This window comes from Odontesthes bonariensis, chromosome 1, assembly GCF_027942865.1.
Source record: "Odontesthes bonariensis isolate fOdoBon6 chromosome 1, fOdoBon6.hap1, whole genome shotgun sequence".
In the NCBI taxonomy this organism is placed as follows: domain Eukaryota; kingdom Metazoa; phylum Chordata; class Actinopteri; order Atheriniformes; family Atherinopsidae; genus Odontesthes; species Odontesthes bonariensis.
Window position 1 is genome coordinate 8,743,905 of NC_134506.1, and position 15,584 is coordinate 8,759,488.

The following is a 15,584-nucleotide window of genomic DNA, read 5'->3' on the forward strand; positions in this document are numbered from 1 at the left end:
AAACACAATGACATCCAAAAAAACACACTGGCTGAAACAAGGATAGCGGACAGACATACTTACTTTTCGGGCTGATCTTCTGTCTCGCTTTCCATGGGCATTTCGCCTCTTGGTGAACGCGCACAATTCAAAGCCGGGCGGTGAAGCAGCTGAAACATGCCGAAAACCATCTCAGAAAGATCCATTCGCCTCTGGCAAGTCAGTGTACAAAAAAACAGAGCCACGTGCAGCTTTTTCAGTTTGTTAATTTTTTTGGACCGACAGTGGAAGAAAAAGAGGAGGAGGAGGAGATGATGGTCCAGGCTGGTCGCCCACACGCTGCCCTCCCTGACTCGGCGACGTTATTTTGTCCAAGAGGCTCTGAAAAATCCACTGAGGGCAACTCATTCAGTCAGCATGTTGCGTACGCACGTGTCTGTGTGCACGCGCGAGACAGCGTGTTGATACAACAGTGTGTGTCTGTGTGTGCGTGAATCGATGAGATACGCGCTTGATTGGGTCTCCCTTGTTGTAATAATGTACATGAGGAGGAGGAGGAGGAGGTGACGGGATCTGGCTGCTCCCATGCAGGCAGACAGGCTGGAGCGCACGGATCAGCCGAGCTCTAGCACCCACTGCCAAACACTGTCTTGGCCGCTGATGGTATTTTCTCCGTTTTTTCCCCTTCTTTGCGTGGCCAGATAGAAGCCATTTAAATCAGCCAAGCAGCGACTCAGACGTGTCTCCCAACGCTGCGCTGCGCTCTCCTCACTGCGCCTTAAGTTACCGGAGAGGCGCAAAATCTTTTTCCCACTAAATGGAATGCAAGAAAGTTATTATTATTTTCTTTACAGGTAAGCTCAAGTCTTCTTCAGTTCAGGTTAAGTTATTGAAATATTTTCTGGAAGTGCATGAGCTCCTGTTTCACCTTAGTGAGGGAGAAAAGTTTTTGGATTAAACTGACTTTGTGATGTGGATAAAAACAAAAAGAAATCTCGTACTTTTCAGGCAATCCTCAGTGGAACGCGTGCTTCACGGTAGCGAACAAATGGATCAAGGGTTCTTGAGAGGAGAACAGAAGAACAAGGGAGGTAAGGGTGAGTTGCCAAAGGCTGTCTCTCTCTCTCCCACCTCCTGTCTTCCTCTGAGCCAGATGTGTTGCTGTTGCGCCTCGCTTCTCGCACTGGTCAATAACCACAGAAACAGTTCTTTCCGTGCGATCAACCGGATGAATTAAATCCACTCTCTGCTCGTATAATGCCGCGGACTGAGTAAAAGAGTGCCCGTTTCTCTTCCGTTCGCCGGGCTCGTTGGAGGGAATGCTACTTGGTGTCTTTCCCGCAGATCGAGGATGTTTTCGCCCTAATCTCGCCGAGACTGTGCGCACCGCTCCGCCACCGCCCGCCGTTAGATCCGCCCAAGCATCTGTCCGTCTTTCCATTGGTGCATCCATCAGTGTCACACACACAAACACACACGCACACAACTGCCGTGCGCACAATCCTTGCCATACCACAACACCCCTCCCACGATGTACACTCAATTGTGTCGCTCACGCACAGCACACACCACTCGCACGCGCTCGCAGGCGACGGACGGCGCTCATCTTCATCGTCATCCTCTCCGCCTGACAGTTTACTTTTATGGAGAAAAAAAAAGCACGTCTTGCATTTTATCTTCCACACTTTTACAACGCAATTCGGATGGTTTTCCAAGTTGCGTCGCAAACACAGCAAAAGGAGATCAAACTACTTGTGTCAGGTTGCTGAATGTTCAGGCGCGGAAATACTTGAATATTACAGGAAAACTTCAACAGCACCCCGATGTAAACATTCAATTCTTTAATTGAATTCTGAATCTCTTCGTAAGAAAAAGATGGATACGATTGTTGCATGACAACAATTAGTGTCTCGCTGGACAGGTATCCAGGTAGATAGAAAGCGCACATTTTGGTCACCAACAATTTTCTTAGAATTTCCCCGTTTAACCGAAGGAGATCGCTTTCAAAATGCTGATCAGTAATTTCAAAGAAAACCAAGTCTAAGATATAAATTTCAAGTGTCTAAAACTAGGCTACATAAATTGAACCAAAATCAAAAAGTGTCTATAACTGTTTTTATTTTATTTTTTACATACATATATTTTTGGAAGTGCAACTTTCCTTTTCTTGCTGTCTTTTTATTTATTATTTATTATATTTATTTTTGCTTCACACCTTGAGAGACGTTACATTATCTTATCTCTTTTCGGAAAATGAGACTCCATCAGTGGTTCACAAATTTAGCTTGAAAGCGCCTAAGCTGCATGCACTCACTGCTTCCTTCACTGAGGATGTGGACCGGACCTGAGGGAGAAAGTTGGAGGAGGAAATGTGGACGCACCCAAACGACGAGTACAAGGTACACTGACACGAGTAGTTTTTTTTCCTCTCTTGTTTTTGTTTTGTTTTTTCTCACATTTTCTTTCAAATTGCATAATCACACATGCAGTGAAAAGCATAGTCATCTTTATGGATCCACACCGGTGTGTCGGGAACGGGGAGAAACACTTTGTTCTGTGGCAGATTTGTTTGAACCCAGTGTGCAAAAACGTGACTTCGAACGCGATGATACACATTAAACCATGACAGCTGCACTTTTAGTGTGTAACCTGTTTTTCCTTCATGTGACATAAAATCACAGCGCCAAAGTGCTGTTGGGACTGGTGCTCAGTTAGCGGCGTTAATGTGAAACCCAACGCAGATGCATCGGGATACTTTCTGTCAATTATTCTTATCAACCCTCTGTCATGTTGCGCTTTCAAATTTGGTCATGCTCGAAATAAAAAAAAAAAGACATTCGTTTAAAACTGAACATTTTCTTTTCCGTTTGAGTCAGTCTTTCAGAACTGTATTATGAAGTCAGTGTGAGCGTGTGTTAGAGAGAGAGAGAGGAGGAGAGGGTTAGAGAAGTAGAGATATACATCCATCCCTTTTTAACAAAATCAAATCGTTTGAGCAAAACTTTCAAAAGCAAAGAAAAACGTTGCTGTGCGTCACTAAAGGTGATGCAATGTGTTCCGTAGGAAAAGCTGTGAACGTTTTAAAGTTGAGACAAACTGTCCTTCACGCATCTAACTGGATTCAAAATGTGGAACTTTTGGGAACTTTGGAACTCTTAACGTGTATTTCATTCCACCCGTTAACTCCAATGAATTCTTTTTTCTCTCTCTCTCTGTAAGTGCTGTGACTGTTGAAGAGATAAAATCTTTGTTTTAGGAAACAATAAAATAAGCGTTTTTCTTTTCTTTTTTTACAGTGTTATTTCTGATAAACCGGTGTCTGCTTGTACCATACAATAAACCTACACTGCGAAATTAACGATGAATCAAATTCAGATATTGATAATCGTTTACCAGGAGGCCTGTGTGTTTAACATCACGGGACCTTTCTGTTCCTAAACTTAATGTTTATGTTTTCCATCTCATGATATAAGCAATTTAATGTGGCGCTCCCGCCTTTTGTTGCTTGTAATTCTGTTATTCAAGTCGCCCTGATGTGTGAACAGGTTTACTTTTATGTCACTTTAGTAAGCTTCGTACCGCGAAATGAGATTGGGATGGCAATCAGGGTTGTCAAAGCTTATGGTAGGCTAAGTCTGATTCAAATACATTTGTGTGTTTGAGTCTAAACTGTACTTAAGATTGTGGGGAGAAGTGTGGAAAAAGTGGCGAAGTTCATTATGAACTGTCGTAACATTGATTCCGCAAACAGCTGTGGAGAGACGCGAAGCTTAAGTACATCAGCGTTAGAATGAGCTCGTGCCTAAAGTCCACGCTCCTGAATGCTTTGCACTGCGCGCGCGTGTGGCTCCGGTGATGGAATAGGAACCTCTCATCGTCTTCCTCTCACTGCTGTCTTACGGACCAGCTTAGTTGCCGATTTCTCTCCACCGACGCGCAAACTTGGCGCAATTTTGGCATTCGGAATGAAGGCGTTGGTAGCAAACTCGAGTGGACAAGATACATCCGAAAATGACTTACACTTCATCTAAACACGTGCACGTGCACACACTGAGATGAGGCACAGGCTTCCCAGTACCACAGCCGCTGAATGGCAAACTTTGGTATTTCTTATTTTTTTCTTAAACTTATTTTTTCATTATTGGAGTTGGCTGATTACGACGGTGATTATTATTTTTTTTTTTGCTCATTTTTAGCTCGGAGGTGACGTTGTGAACCACTTTTACGGCACGGAGTCCGAAAGAGCTGTGGAGAATCAACAGTGTGCTTTTAACCAAACGAACAAACAAATAAACAAAAAAATGAAAGACGAAACAGTGAGTTTGGACTTTAATGTCCGCTCAGTTAGGACAAAAAGGAAACCAGCGGCTGTTAAACAGATCAACTTTGAAAAAAGAAATGTGCTGGTCCTGCAGGCTGCCACCGAAAGCCTGCTTATAAACACTGTTAAACAAAACAGCTGATTGTGACACTAAGCGAGAAAACGTGTTTTCCTCATCGTTTGGCATCTTTGAAAATATTTTGCGACAAATTATCTTCGGAAATACACCGAACACTTGAAACGTAAATGTTCATGCAAATCAGATTCATGAGCCAATTGTTGGAGGGTGGATTCTCAACCAGAACCGGGATGGGAAAAGCTGAAATGAGCCTCGTAATGTGGATTCAAAAGACGATTTTTTTTCCTTCCCTGAAATCTGCTTTTTTTTGTCATCTTGATTTCGATTTGATTCATTTCAGCTTCAGGCGTCGCCAGTAGCTGTGGGAGACAACCTCTCCTGCCTTTCTCCTCCCAGCCTCAGACAAATGGTCTTATTATGTAGAGCTAAGGTTCCACTGATACCCGGACGACCTCTAACTTGCCTTCCCCATCCCGAGCACAGTCATACGGTAGTGTTGTTGACCAAAAGAAGGACGGATATCCATTTGGATTGAAAAAGTCTACGACGAAAAGGGAGGGCAGGGTTTGGCTCTCCTCAGATAACCTTAAAAGTTACAAACTCCCCCCCAAAACAACACGACGCTTTAGCAAGAGAAGCCGAAAAGGAGAGTAGATGCGCGTTCTCTCTCCCTCTTGTTCCCTCTTTCTCTCCCCCCTCCCCCTTGTTCTCCCCCCTTCTCCTCCCTCGTTGGATGTGCTGCGGAGCAGGCAGGGTTGAGAGGGCAAGTGCTGACCAGCCCTCTTTCTTTCTCTGTCTGCTCTTACTAGGTCACCACACACACACACACACACACCCGCACCTCTCCTTGTGGTCAGTGTTGCCACCAGGGAGAGGGGTAATTTAAGCCCTCCTTGATGTAGCCTATTCATCACTGTCCTGTGGTTCGTGCCTCAAAATTAAAGTCTGATCTACAAAGTTGGACTAAAATGAAATAAAAATTGGCAGAGGTCACAGAGGGCCGGGCAAGTCAAAGCACGATCTACAGCTCAGCTGGTGAGGGGAAGGAGCTCATTTTGTTCTAATTTTCTTCTTTATTTTCTCCATTGATGGTTGCACTTTTTATTTAACTAAAAATAAGGAGATTATCTTTGAGGAGTTTTTTTGGGGTTGGTGCCAGTACACTGGAAGGGCTGATCTGTAGTCATTACTGATGCTTCATTAGCACAATTTGGATAAGAGGAAACGGTAAGACTCAATGCCAACAGGTACTTTAGATGAGATGATCAATTTCCCACATAGACATTATAATATTGTATAGTGTTTATGAAAAAACTGAAGAAGAAGAGACACCCAGCAGCCCATTAATAGTTTAAATTGAGAATTATGATAAAAATGAAAACAATAAGTCAAGACAAAACAAGACAAAATTGTCTTTGAATTGATTAGCATCCGAAACAGATCGTCACAAAAATGAAATCTCAGTAAAAGGCAATTTTAATTGTCTTGAAACAAACTGTAATTTAGTTTTTATTTGAATGTGGACATGGCTCTACATTCGGATCATTAGTTAATCCTCTGCCTCCACTGCTGTGTGTGGTTGATAAACAAAAACCCTTAACTGAGCTTTTTTATTTCTTATCTTCTGACCCGAGAGACCCTGAAATACTAAAGTAAACTGTGCTTTTTTTGGTTTTCATTATTACAGAGAAAATGTTTGATGTCTCATGGGTCACCCATGTTTTATTTGTAATTCAGGAGGGTAAGTCATGTGAAAGGGAGTACTCAACACCAATCCCATACACAGAGCACATGAATGAGTCTTCAATTTAACCAGATTTTACAGCTCAGTGCCTGAGACCCAAACAGAGATGTCTTTCAGACATTCTGAAACATATAATCAGTTCAAACCAAGTTTCTAAACAATTTGAAATAAGCTAAAGCCATCAGCAAACGTTGGGTACGGTTTCCTTTTCTTTTTTTAAGCTGATTGAACTCTTTGTTCAGAGTTTCTGAAAGATCACAGAGAATTGATATTCAGAATTAAGGTTCCTTCACGTGTTGGATGAGGTGGTGAAAGGCGAGGAGGAATTGAGAAAATCAGAATGCAATCATACATAATTGTGGGATAAAGTTTTTCTCGATGACTTTACATGACTACGAACCGCTATTGTTCCAGTAGCTTCTCACAACCCAAACTAAAAAAAAACAAAAAACAAACGTAAAATGTAAAGTAAATTCACAGACCCGGATATTTTTAGAAGCATTGGGTATTTCTGAGTTAATGTTTGCGTCTCATGTCTAATGAAAAGTCTGATGAGTTCCACTGTTTATCAGCATACAGTATGACGACGCACTGCTGAGTGAGTCACTGCTTCCTCCTTATTGTGAACGTGTGTGTGTGTGTGTTTAATGTGAATGTGTGTGCGGAAACCATGCTGACAGCTGCAGCTCATTACAGGCACTATTACTGATGGGGACTGCTGGGGGAAATTCCTTCTTCCACAGAGCAAACCACCCTGTTTAGTGCACTCACACACACTGACACACAAACACGCAGGTCTCGCGTATTCTTAAACGAGTGCGGCAACATCTGTGTCCGAAGCAAAAATGAAACAAACATTTACTGAACATTTACTCCTTCGTGAAAAGTGAGGAAAACAGAAGCTTCCATAAAAAGGAGGCGAAACAGATCACATCCTTTCCAGTTGTTGGAGGATGAAAGACATCCTGTGGGTTCTACATGTAGTACGCATAGGTCCTGTCGGTGGGTGTGTAAACACAGACTCATCCACAGCCACAGGGGTGAGCACTCTTCAGAGGAGATGAGATCACCGGAGCACTCTAAGCCCTGCTGTACTGGCAAACAGCAGCGTCTCTCTTTTTCTCCCTCTCTGTCTAACACACACACACACACACACACACACACACACACACACACACACACACAGAGAGAGAGCCAAAAAGTATACAGTGTCCAGTGACGTTAAAGAGGGAGCTGAAAGCCAGATACACATGTGCTGGAATCATTAGGGAAGACTTCATAGCTGCACTTCAGGCCACTACACTCCATTACTGTACTTCATTTGTTACACTTCTCAAAAGTGCTGGTTTCTCAAAATCAAAGTTCAGGGAACACCAGAACTCCTTCCAAAGACCCACATAGTTCTTTGATTTGAATAGAAAAAGACCTGATTTTTGGAAGCATTATCTTATCTTGCCAGAAAAAAAAACAGGGATCTCTGAAACAGAACTGATTGGATCCAACATTACAAAACTGTTGACACAGACACATGGGAAAAATAAAACTCTCAATTTTACAAAATCTTTTCTTGCAACAGGGTTAGGGTTATAATAAAACAATTCATAGTTCATTTTTTTGGATCCCATCCACCTATCAGTTCAGTTTTTAGTTTAAATTCACTTCATTGATATAACACCAAATCACAACAAAATGTGTAAGTACTTTGAAAAAGGAAGTAAACAAGTTCAAGTTCATTCCAAATAAATTCAATCCAGTTTAGTCAAATTACAATCTAATCAATTGGAATCCAATTACAGTATAATTCAGTCCATTTACTTAGAATCTAATTCAATCTAGTTTTATTCATACTATAATGCCAATTCATAAAAAATTGCCTAGCTAAGGAAACTAATGTTAGAGGCATGAAGGAGAAAAGAGAAATGAATCAATAGATTGAATTTACCATACAAGCTTCGCACAGTTTGATCTTGACCCCTGTGATGTTAAGTCACTGTGCTGAAAGGTGGATTCTTTTTTCAATGCCACAGTGGCTCTTTACAGTAGAATTGTTTCTCTGATATGACATATTATAAAATTACCGGCTATACACAAACATTGTACTTTCAGTTACACAAAAACAAGTCAAATCCTGTTTGTTTCAGGATGTTGAGTGAGTGTGTGGAAATGACTCCACTGAGAGCTGCAGTGCTGATTTTCTAGCTGCACCTGGAGTTTAACGTATTGCACTGAAGCCGCATTCCTCCACCTACATTTTTCTCCTGACACCCTGAAAGTTTATAACAGTATCTACTAAATGGAAATAAAGACAGATGCTTTTTTTTAATGTTCAATAGATTAATGAGAATGTGAGAGAATGAGAGCGAGGAGGGAAAATCACACGTGAAAGAGTCCCTTATTTGACACAGTAATTCTACAAATGTATGTTTATCAGTCAGTGTAACAAACTATTCATGTGTGTTTTCAGCCTGTATTCTTTTGTCAGTGGCTTCTCTTCTTTTGTGTGTCCAATTTTAACATTCCTCATCAAACACTAAAACAATCTGCATGAGCATGCTTCATTCAAGGAAACACTTAAAAGATGGAGGAGTAGAGGGGAATAATCAACAGACCTTTTCTGGGAGCCCAGGGTCTAACTTTAGAATGAACACATTGTTTTTTTCTCAGTTTCGCTTTGGACATCACACCACCAGCCTCCTCTGACTGCCTGTGTGACTGTTCTATATTTATCTGGTCATCTTTTGCTTGTTTACATTGATTCTCACCTTTTGGTTTTGATTTAGCAGTAAAACTCTTTAGGGTTACGGCTTGATTGTGTTCAGAAGAATATCACGGTTTGACCATAACTTTAAAAAATCTTAACGTTTCGTACAAAGCATCATGTGACAAAGCAAAAGTGACAACAGGATCTTTTAGATGATATGCTGTTAAGTTGTCTCTCTTTTCATTGCTTTTCATTTTAGACTTCTAAAGGTGTCTAAAGTGTCTAAAGCTAAGGGCTCAGATGGTACAACACTTCTCTATGACGCTTAATGTTCGATTTCCTCTCCATATGACACACATTAATACCGAATTTAAATTTGCTCTCATATATCAGTTTGCAAAAAATTAATATTTTTTAACTCATTTAGAGAAAATGACTCAGTATGAGATGAAATAAAAAATTTTCTGTTCCACATACAATAGAGCTATTGTGGAAGCATCTTTCATGACCTGAACTGTGTTTTTTGGTGTTTGCATAATTCTACTTTTACCCCCACCCCCAACATAAACTCATACTGACCGCATATCGCAATAATATCCATATACATACACTTGTCAATGCCTCTGTACACAAAATGGATACGATACTGTGTTAAATGCAAACAGCCCGGGGAACACTGGCCATAGTTTCTCCCGTACAAACTGGCAGTTACATGCCCGTTAGCCTTGAAAAGACACGAGCTGAGTTGACATTCATGTTGGAACCTTGTCTGCTCCATGCCGCTCTGAATTAGCGCCATGCTGCCGGGGATGCAACAACCAACAATATGTCCTACCTCGAAGAAGGCGAGACGAGAGGTCAATATACTCAAATGATTTTCCACTTGTGCAGAGAGTGAGTAGTTGTAGCTTTAGGACACATATGATTGTTTGTTGGCATGATTTTTTCAATGTGTCCTGCTACTCAAATAATGACATGGATTTTCATGCGCGCTTGAGATGACTGATGGGAAAGAAAAGAGGAAGTGGTTTGCTTGACAGTAAACAGATGCTGACCAGCGCATCACCACGATCAGGCCTCCAAGGTTTTGGAATCTCATAGGGATCAGCTGTGTGTTGTATTTGTGCATGTGTGTGTGCGCAGTACAAAGGAGTTAGTAAAGGCTTTCCTTCTGAAGTGTCAACCTCCCAGAGAGAGGATCAAGTGCTAAGCTGGGGACTCAGAAGCTCAGTGTTAAGTGTGTATGTGTGTGCGTATTTATCAGTGTGTGTCCAACAACCCATACATGCGGTTTTAGGGATTGAGGAAGTGATATATCCTTTTATCAGTTACTGTGGCTGACCACAAGCCTGACTGGTGTTACCCTGCAGAGCTAAATCCACACACTCAAAGGCTGAATCAGTGTGTGTTTGTGTGTTGGGATGTCCAAAGGTGCATGACCTTTTCTTTGAGAGAGAGGTGCAAAGTTGAAAGGTCAAATACACATGTGGGGGGTCAGTGAGCAGCCTGGCAAGCAGAACAGAAACCTCATGCGCACAGAAACACATGGGTCCGTTATGTTATGTGTGTGTGTGTGTGTGTGTGTGTGTGTGTGTGTGTGTGTGTGTGTGAGAGAGATAGAGAGAGAGCAAATGAAAACATACTTGAATGAGGTTAAACATTCAAACAGAATTATAGTATTTGTACTGGCCAACTGTATGTGTGTGTCTCTCTGTGTATTGTATTAATTCAATTCAATTCAGTTCAGTTTCTATTGTTTATTTAGTCCTAATTAAGAGTGGAAGTAATTTCAGGGAACTTTAAAGAGAAATTTAATAAGTTCAATACAAGGCCAATTACATACAGTCCAGTTAAATCCAGTTATGATCCATTTCAATCCAATTATTTCAATCCAATTAAATCCAATTCATTATAATCCAGTCCAGTATAGTTCAGTATAATTGTATTATTATTATGCCAATTCATAACACTGCTAAAGTTAAGGACGTCTATTGAACTATTACCTAGATAAGTGTTGCTATAAGCAGTCATACAATATATGGGTATCGTAACTTTTAGTTTTATTTTATTGTTCTGTGTTTTGATCTACACATGCAACGTGTCACCAGGACTGAGATCTGTACTACTGTAAGCACAATAATCACACAACTTGTTTCCCCTTTGCTTAGATCATTGTTTCAATGTTCAGAAAAAGGGCAAGGAAAGTGTAACTGGCTAGGTTTTAATAAATCTTTTCTTCTTTAACTCTTTCATACATCTCTTGAATCTTTGATTTTTTCCCCACAGGGCTAAGCCATGCTTTTAGGTTGTTCAGACTGTAAGTTATCATAATAATATAATTAGACTGATTATTGTTTTGCAAAATTATTTTACCCAAACTGATACCAAATGCGCTGCAGTAACTCAAATCTGTCCCACAATAAGGAGGGCTGGGGTCAGTAGATCCAGGAATAAAGAAAAAAAACAAAAAAGTACAAGAATAAGACAATGACACATCTGGGGTAAACAGTACTCATAAGAATGTTATGTATAAATGGGATAATAGGGGAGAAGAGGCACCGGCAAATACACCAAATACACTGAATCATAACTGCACAAATGTGATATGATGATGTAATGAACATGCTAGTGAAACATTAATATTACATTTCTATTAGATTACTTGGCCAAAAAGGTGGAGCTGTAGAGAGAAATTTGGATTGCCATTTTGTTTTTCATTGGAAGTGGACATAGGAGTCTAGCACCTGCCAGCCATTAGAAGTATTGCACCTTAAGGGACTTGTGTATCGGCTACATGTTTGACAACAGATGACGATGTCCTTTTTTTGTACCAGAAAAAGGTTGTAGCTCTGTATCACAGACTAAAACTGAAGAAAAAAAATGTGCAATTCACACAAGCTTACATGACAAATGCTGGTTATTTTAATATTAACTCTATTAGCTAGGGCAGGGGTTTTATAATCATGCTTATAATAATTCTTTTAAACACCTCTCTTTCTCCTTTCATATATCTGTGTTCTCTCTATCTATAAAACACATAAAGCTTGCCCCATCAAGCTATGCAGCAGCAACAGAGGCATGACTTGATTTACACCTGCAATGAAGCCACTCTCTCTGCACAAAAATAGAGATTTACCGTTGATTTGATTTTACTATCACAAATGTATTATACCATGATTTATGGTGTTGTAACAGGAAGCAATGCATGTCAGAGGAGCTGAAAAACCTGACAGCTTAGGAGTAAATGTGTTAAAAGCCAAATCGTGTTTGTCGTCATGTTTTCACCATTAAAGTCTAATCTATGACAATAGTTGGTGTTTCTCTGAGGACTCGGATTGGTACTTTGTGGTCACAATCTTCCTTTCTCTCCTTCTTCCTCGTTTTGCAGGTTGATGCAGATTTGCGAAATCATCCACTGACCCAGCATACCTGAGCAACCAGAGCCAACACTGTGCCAGGGTATGGGACGCACTATAACTGTACACACAAACACGCATACATAAGGGAACAAACGCACACACCTTTTGATTGGGGCAGACTCGTTACTTCACGTTAAGTAGATGTTTCACTCATCCGTTCATGTCATCACTTGCTGCTCCAGTTTTCACATCTCCCTTCAGTAAGTTGCACAAACAAACACACACACATCCACACACACCCTTCACTCCACATCAGCCATCACTTTGTCTGACAGACACTGAAATGTACATCTTCACATCCATGCAGAGACCAACAGTCTTAGATCTCACATCAGATTACCCCAAATTCACACACTTTCGCACACACAGAAGTCATCATACATCAGTTATATGTTTTAAGCTGAAGGAGAGAGGGGCTTGTTGGCAGTGGGATGGGTTGACAGGGTAGAAGAGGAAGTACACAGGAAATACATTAGTTATCACTCCTCTGTCTTCTCCACCTTTTCACTTCTTATTATCAACAGACGTTTCAGACCCTGGACGAGCTCCTTCTCCTTCTCATCCCAACCCTGCTGCCCTCTTCTTATTCTATGTCTCACTTTCCAACACACAAGCTTTTGAAAATGACTTCCATACTCCATTTAAACGTCAGGCCCTGGGATATATATGACACTTAGCAAGCTGCAAAAGCTGCAAGACAACCAGATGAAATATTTAAATTAAATATGGCAGGGTATAAGAGGTGAAAAAAGGAAAGGGGGACATGACATTCAGACGATGAGCAGAAAGTAAAGAATCGCTTCTTTGCTTAAAGTGGGTTAGATGACAAAAAATGCAGATGAACTGGATTTCACCTTCATGTAGCCTGAGGAGATAACCTGTACACCAATATACTGCAGTGCAGAATGACATCACATTGCATTTTATGCCAGTTCAAAGAATCCAAAGCATGACTATATCAAACGTACAAAAACAATGATTTTGTGACATTGTACATTTGATGCAAGTGCTTACACAGCAACATGCTAAGTGAGGTTTTTTAAGCATCAGTACTACCTATCTTGAAAATAATTTTCAAATATGCCTGCACACTAACACTTTATAGCATTGAGGTTGGTTTAGTTGGATCAGAGGTTTTTGGACAAAAGGAATGCTGAAAGAAGAAAAGAAAGAAGAAGGAAGAAGAAAGAGGAAAAGTCAGAATATCGTTTGTAATTACAACTAATTCTGGAGGAAACACAAATATCTGTATCAAATTGTGTGGTAATCCATTTATAATTTGTTGGCATTATTTCAACAAGGACCACAAAGCATCACCAACACTAATGAAAAAGGACAATTATTATATTTTTTAGCTACTGATTTGGAGCCATGGAGGTCTGCAAAAGTTTTATGACTATCCATGTAGAAGTTGAAATATCTTACTTGATAAGCTAAAGACAAACATTAAGATAGTCCTTTCGGAGGCTCAAAATTAGCGCGGTCATTAGGACTCTTCCTCATCTGTTATGAATATTGTGATCTGGTAATGTTGTTTTCTTAAAAGAAGTTTTATGATTTAATAAGACAAGTTTTACAATTATGTGCAAGTGAGTCTTATTATTAGATAGTTAAGATATAAGTGTTCATGGAAGTCAGCGGAGTCTTTCTTGTGCAGACATTGATGCCTCACTGCTCAGTAAATTAAAGTAGCTAAAAACAATCAAGAAATGGAGCACATAGAAAAACTGTGGAATCTCTTGCAAACGTTGTTGCCAACAATTAATGTTTTCACTTGTAAATTAGATTGAATTAAAAGCCAACTTTTGTTGCAGTATAGAGGAATTTAAAAAAGACTAAAGATGACTTTCTAGCTGGAAATGTGCTGAATATGATACCAATACTACGATGATCCTACAATGTTTTAAGCTTGCACAGTCATGACCATAAAAGAGACAAAATTTAGAATCAGGGGAGAACATTTTTTCATCCTCAACCTATTTTATCAATTATTAATTTTCATATTACCATATATAGGAACATACTGTAAAAAAGAGCATTTTCTTGAGAACTCTGATAAACAGAGAGAAATCAGAGAGTCAGAGACTATCATATTTTACGCAAGACAAAAGATACAATAAGACTGCAGTTCGCATGTGTCTATAATGTGTGTACTTAATCAAACTGTTTACATTTGCTGTGTGAACGCAAATAATTATTTTAGCAAGCTGCACTTGTGTATTTCAGGTGTGTGTGCATCTGGGTGTGTATACCACTGTGTATGTAAGCCTTCACATCTTTTCTGTATGTACACAATTGCACTGCATATCATTATATGTGTTTTTGATTTGCACTTTTCTTTTATTACAAAGATATCAGGCCTATCAGATAAACAAGTGGAGGTATTTGTAAGCTTGAACAGTAACCTCAGTAATATATGTGAAAAAGAAGACACATCATAACAGTAAAACTTTACTGTGCCTTCTATTATTTGAAGAGCAAAAAGTCAATAAAAATTAGGATTTCATATGAAGTGTCTGATGTTGTTTGTAATTTATACGCTATTGTATAACATACCCTGCAAACCCTGAATAGGATAAAGCGGGTATGGAAAATTAATTGCTATACAACATACTTTATTCTGTTATGTGCAGAAAGATTGTTTCAGGAAATCCCATTTTTACTCTAAAATAATTCCAAATTGATGAAATTTGACTGAAATAAAGGGCAAAAATTGAACAAATATGTTGGACCTGCTTGCATTTCACACTAAAAATAAAAGAATAAATTAATCAGGGCCTGGCAGGTTTGATAGGGAGTTCATAAAAAAGGGAGTTAGATAAAAAAAAAAGAGGCAGTATATATATGTATGTTTTACAAGCATATCAACAGTCTGGTTATTTTAGTAAAGGTAGAGAAAGAAAGATGTGGGAACGTGGTCTTCATTATTCTCCAAAACAGATTGAGCATGCAGCCATAAAAATGCTTGAATTGCCATCCAGTAGTTCAGAGAAAAGTATTACTTCAAATAAACATTCTGTTTCCCACTGCTCGGCTTTGTGAATAAATGAAATGGAGAAGGAACAGAGGGATTTTCTCCAATGATTGTGTGCAGATGTGAGCTCCAGTCTGGGTTTGGTTAAAGTCCCGCTGCCAGGAATATTTGCTACAATTCAATAAATAGAGCTGTTAGGAGCAAGGCATTTCCTTGTCACCATGTCAAGGTTTCAGAGCAGATATTTCACATGTAGTGTTTTCACTCCTCCGTTGGTCTAGTTAGTGCTTCGTGATTTTCCCCCGCTCTGGGACCAATAAAGATTTTGTCTTAGCAAACTCTGTATTAGTAAGTTTGAATGGTCAGG

At 39.8% G+C, this 15,584-nt stretch overlaps 1 protein-coding gene and 1 long non-coding RNA gene across 3 annotated transcripts in view; one reads left to right on the top strand and one right to left on the bottom strand.

Annotated features, from left to right (window-relative positions):
• tshz3b (teashirt zinc finger homeobox 3b) overlaps positions 1-1,354 on the bottom strand; it is a 40,244-nt gene extending 38,890 nt beyond the window's left edge. The window contains exon 1 of the mRNA XM_075468741.1: positions 64-1,354. The gene's annotated coding sequence lies outside the window, so the exon portion shown is untranslated. The remainder of the gene's footprint in view (positions 1-63) is intronic.
• On the top strand, positions 488-14,749 carry LOC142382759 (uncharacterized). 2 transcript variants are annotated; one of them, XR_012769955.1, is made up of 3 exons: positions 488-833; positions 988-1,076; positions 12,213-14,749. It is a non-coding gene; the product is annotated as an uncharacterized LOC142382759 (long non-coding RNA). The 2 variants fall into 2 exon arrangements; XR_012769956.1 differs by having other exon boundaries at positions 988-1,070.
• The last annotated feature ends 835 nt before the right edge of the window (positions 14,750-15,584 follow it).